Here is a 6,000-nt window from a genome sequence, read left to right as displayed (position 1 = left end):
CTAATGGCTAAAATCTGTGCTGTTGTCTCGTCTCCACAAAATTCTTAAGAAATAATCCAGTTCAGTTGGTAATGTTGTGGACACCAAAAGCTAAATATTTTGTACTTGAAGGAGAGGAAGGCTTAGCCTTGCTAGCACATTTATGCTAGCCTTGGTAATAAGGCCCAACAGTGAATTGCAGTAAAGGCCCAGATGCACTAGCATTTTGTCAGCTAAACTTGCCAGATTATATTCCAGTCATTTCTTTAAATAAAATTGCCACAAGTGAAATCTCAAATAAAGTTCAAATTTGATGATCATCAGCAAAAAGCTGCTGTTGTCCATATTGCAGCACAAAGGAGGAAATGGAGGAAGTGCTGATTTCAGCATGGTGTCTGCATTTGATTGTTTTTAAATAATACAGTACAGTGGAACCTCTGCATACGAATGTCCTCCCTTACAAATTTTCACCTTAAGAATTTAAATTTTGCAAGAAATTAGCATCGACATACGGAGCATTTTTAGCATACGAATGAACCCGAACCGAACGCTGGCTATGTTGCACGTACGTCCGGGAGTCGATCAAAACTTGTTTTCATCAGTGGACAGTGAAGCCAAGCGAGTTTATGAATTTTACAGGTTTTGTTTTCAGTCAGTGAAAGCTGTTTTGAGTCAACCCACAATACCAACACTGCCTTCGGCATGCCTTCAAAAGCTAGGTGATATTACGGGCGTTTTGTTTTTGTTGAAAGGCTGGTGGCGTGGGCGGTCTGTTCTATTTTTATCCCAAGCTTGGTGGCATGACTTCCTGTGAGGAGCCTTGACATGGAATGCTTGGCTTGGGTCAGTTCTTTGTAAGCAGCCGTCCAGTTTACATACGCTGAGTATTGGTCATATTTTTTGGGGGCTGGAACGGATTATCTGCATTTGCATTATTTCTTATGGGAAAATTCTTTTCGCAATACACTTTTTCGCCTTAAGAACTCGCCTCCAAATAGAATTAAATTCGTATGCCGAGGTTCCACTGTATTAGCAACCTGACCTAATGTTCATAAAATAAGCTGTGTCTGCACATTTAATTAGGCAGCTGCATTGCTAGACAAAAACTCATTCCTTCTGTGTTCCTTACCAGAAACATAGGCTAACTTACAAACAAACAACCATCCAAAAAAGGGACAGCACTAAAGTTACTCTTTCCTGTTGGGTTCTTTGGTCTCATCAGAATATTGCTAATTGTGCCTAATTAATCCATCTGCATGATACACAACACTCGGTAGCTTTTGTGCACTTTTCTGGCCACAACCTTGAGAATCTTAAAGGCTACAATCTGATTGGCTGTGAATGTTTTTGGTAGCGAGATTCAGTTGTTTTATTAATCTGTAATCTGCACTGAAACAGAGAATGTTTATTCATACTTTATTCTTCCAGACCCTAAGATCATCTTGCTTATTTTGCAAGTCGACGTGAACTGTTCATTTCTTGGTTAATTTCAGTCACACTCTCTGTTCCACTCTGTGCCTTGCAGACTCTTGTGCATGCACACATGTGTTAGTTTAAAAGGACCACAGGGTTCAGGCTCCTCCAGGAAACTGAGTACACACCTATTTCTAGGAATAGTATCTGCACCGCATTTCCTTCCTACAGAAGTAGTAATGGTTTTGTGATTTGTCACACATGCAGCAAGCTATTTTTTAAAGATTCAGTTTTCATTTAATAACATGTCTTTGTCATAGCTTTGTTATTAAATTGATTCTACTTTTTCTTTCTTTCATTTTCGCCATAATAGATTGTTGAATGTGGACAAAAATACAATATTCCAATTATAGCTTTACAAATTGTTATACAATTTCAAATATAGTAAAAATCTAAAAACTGTTCACAGGATATAATATAAACATTTAATTAGTTACACGTGTCATTCATTAATTTTCAATAGTCACCATCATTTTTTTTCATAATCTCAGTATTTATAAAGGCCAGTATTGCAGTAACAATTAATAAATGATTTATTGTGCAGCCTTGACTCTTGAGTTCAGAGAAAATGAGGGAGATTTACAGAAACACACTAACGACTGTAAGCGGTTCTTTACACAGCCATGCATCATGACATGTTTCTAGTTTTGGGAGAATTTAATAACAGGATGGTTTTGAAGTCATGTGTAATAACCCCAGGCAGATCACCGGTGATTTGGGTTTAGCTTGCACATCCATCTTTGCAGGAGGACAGCTGCATAATGTAAACTGACTTACAAACTGATTATACGACTCCGTCTACAGTTATTAAGATAAAACATCACATGCAGCCTGCTGCTGGCTGGTGGCTGATGATTATTAACAAAAAGCACAAATAAAGAGACTGAGCCATAAGAATAGCTAAGATAATAAAGAATGTGTAGATCAACAGTCCATAATTAGCATATTTGCAATATAAGTTCGAAATCCAAAACATGTCATGACAATTACAGTTATAGCAGAAATAAGTTATTATGTTTTCTGTTTTTCCAGTTAATACATTAAAAGTGAAAATCTTTTCAGCTAGCTAAAAGCCGTTGAGCTGACGAAACGTTTGTAGAGGGATATTAAACGGTTAATTTGCCTGTGTCTGTCTGGGCATTTTGCCACAATCCAAGCGTATTATGCTAATTGCAGACTGGGTGTAAAGTATAGGGTGTGAAAGGAGAGTTATAGGGTGGCAGTTTTCGGTCACAGATCATGTTTTACCACAGTGAATTTAGTTGAGGTAGCAGTGAGCGTGTAAGGATTTGTGGTCTACATTAATGCAACAGACAGGATTACTGTCGCAAGTTGTTATTTCAGCTTGAATTTTATGCACTGTGTTCATTTTAAAATGTATGCTAACTGATTAGAAGTTGTGAAAATGAGAAAAGAAAATCTGTGACTGATAAAAAGCTTTCTTTTACTAATGTAAGATTTTTTAGTTGTTTCCTTTATTTGCATGTTTAATTTCATTATTGGTTAAAATAATGGTTAATAATTGGTTAAAGGTAGCTTAAACAACAGTTGTTAATTTTGTAACAAATTAACAGGACGCTGTTGAACATTTATATTGTGTCTGACTTGCTGTTTAGGATTTATGGTTTAAAAAGTGTCATTTTTTAATAACAGTCTTAATCCAAATAATATATATATATATATATATATATATATATATATATATATATATATATATATATATATATATATATATATATATATATATATATATATATATATATATATATTATTATTATTATTATTATTATTATTATTATTATTATTATTATTTGGGCCCGAGCACTGAAGGAGGCCTTGCACCATAGGTGTGGAAGCCCTATTGGTTTGTTAGAATTTTATATTTATTTATTTATTTATTTTTATTTATTTTTTTTCAACCTTTCGGGGCATTTTGGACCCCTTAACATGCTCAAAAACTCTTGAAAATCAGCAGACAGGTTGGAATCTGCGGCCATTAGGACGTCACCATGGCTCGGCCCTGGGCGTGGCACACACCCGTTACAGCGCCCCCTGGAAAATCTTGCTGCATAGCTGATACACACTTGCACGTATCCATGTACAACTTGGGACACACTTAGATCTCATTAAACTGAACAACTTTCACACTGCATGTCATTAAGTCTAATCCACAGGAAGGCAGTTATTTTGAGTTGTTTGCAAGATGCACCCAATGGAATTTGAAATACTCCTCCTAGGGAATTGATACAACCGCCACCAAACCCAGGCTAATATGATCTCAAGACATTGATACAACCGCCACCAAACCCAGGCTAAAATGATCTCAAGACATTGATACAACCGCCACCAAACCCAGGCTAATATGATCTCAAGACATTGATACAACCGCCACCAAACCCAGGCTAATATGATCTCAAGACATTGATACAACCGCCACCAAACCCAGGCTAATATGATCTCAAGACATTGATAATGCAAAATTGTGAAGGGATTTTGATATCTCACACAGTTCAGCCGTGAGAAGCCCTTAAACTTATGGCGAATAAAACGAAACAGGAAGTGGCTAATAACTTCTGTGTACATTAAGTGATCTACATGAAACCTTAGGATTATGTTAAGCATTGATAGCTGATCACACTGATATGACAACTGTGAGTCTCGGTCATAGCGCCACCAACTGGCAGCGGGAAGTGTGTCACTTTTTGAAATCTCTAATATTTTCTCCATAATTTTCATCTGATTTTGCTCAAAATCAGTCAGAATAATGTCAGGACATGGCTGATGTGAAACTGTGAAGGAATTTTTGATACCTTGAACTGTGTTACTATGGCGACGATTTACATGAGAACATAATAGAAGAAAATGACTCTTCTCATATCTTACCAGTGGAAAGGCCTAATGTTCCAAAATATTTCACATAGAGAGTGTAAATGGGTATGAGAAAGGCCAGAGTGGCTGGTCCCCGGGTGTGGCACAGGGCTGTCACAGCGCCCCCTGTAACTTTGTCAGAAATATAGCTGCACAGCTCATATTCACTTGGACGTATATGCATGAGAGCCGGTATACATTTAGATCTCATTGAGATAAATGACGTTCATCCAGCTGACATGGGATCTGCTTAACAGGAAGTCAGTTACTTTGGGATGTTTGAAAAACGCACCCAATGGAATTTGACATACTCCTCCTAGGGGATTTGTATGAATTTGACCAAACAGGGTCCAATATGATCTGAAGATATTGAGGATCTAAAGTTGATAAGGGATTTTTGACATCTCAAATGGTTCAGCCGTGAGGAGCCCTTAAACTTATGACGAATAAAAGGAAACAGGAAGTGGCTACTAACTTCGGTGTATATTGTGTGATGTACATCAAACCTCAACTTTATGTTAAGAGAAGAAAGCTGATCACATGGACATGACTACCGTCAGTGTCACTCATAGCGTCACCAACTGGCAGCAGGAAGTGTGTCACTTTTAGAAATGTCTAATGTTTTCCCTTACTTTCACCTGATTTGGTTGAGAATCAGTCAGAATAATGTCAGGACATGGCTGATGTGAAACTGTGAAGGAATTTGTGATATTGTGAATGATGTTGCTATTGTGAGTACATCATAGAAGAAAATTAATGTTCTTATATCGTAACAGTGGAAAGTCCTAATATTTCAAAATATTTTACATGGAAAGAACAACTGGTTGTGAGTGTTTCTGCTTAGTTTCTTGATTTTGTGATGCTCTAACGGCTCACAACAAATTTTTACATTCATCAGTCCATTGACTAGACATGGTTTTAGCCTGACTCCTGCAGTACTAGACTATGTCCACTAGAGGCTCTTTCCCCTTTATTTTTTTTTTTAAACATCATGTTCACAATTTATATACACAGAGTCAACCAAAAAATGTATATACACTTCAGGAAAAGAAAAAACATTATGATGCATATTATATTAGTATAATATTAATAATATTATCATAATATCATCATATTCTATCAACTCTGGAAAAAATAAGAGAGCAGTGCCCAATCTCCAGATGTGAACCCTATTGAAAACCTCTGGAATGTCAAGAAGAGGAAGATGGATGGTCACAAACCATCAAGCAAAGCTGAGCTGTTTGCTTTTTGTAAAAAGAGTGGTATAAAGTTCCCCAACAGCAATGTGAGAAACTGGTGGAGAGCATGGAGCCAAAACGCATGCAGATCAGGGTTATTCCACCAAATACTGATCTCTTAATGTTATTTAGCCAAAGCATTAACACAATTTATTTACAAATGATTTGCATTTAGTTTTATTTGAGTTATTAAAGCTCTGCATATACTGCATGATCTTGGGTTATTTCGATGTGTTGTCATTTCCTTTAAATATACACTCTAAATAACAATAGTTATATTTTGAATTTAGGAGAAATATCAGTTCACAAAAAATTAAACAAAACTCTTCATCTCACCAATACATGAACCTGGAAGAAAAAATACAAGAAACTGATTATTTTGCAGTGGTCTCTTATTTTTTTCCAGCACTGTATATCAATAAATCACATATATCAATACATT

Source organism: Hemibagrus wyckioides, linkage group LG11 (genome assembly GCF_019097595.1).
Source record: "Hemibagrus wyckioides isolate EC202008001 linkage group LG11, SWU_Hwy_1.0, whole genome shotgun sequence".
Lineage (NCBI taxonomy): Eukaryota > Metazoa > Chordata > Actinopteri > Siluriformes > Bagridae > Hemibagrus > Hemibagrus wyckioides.
This window is presented reverse-complemented; position numbering follows the sequence as displayed.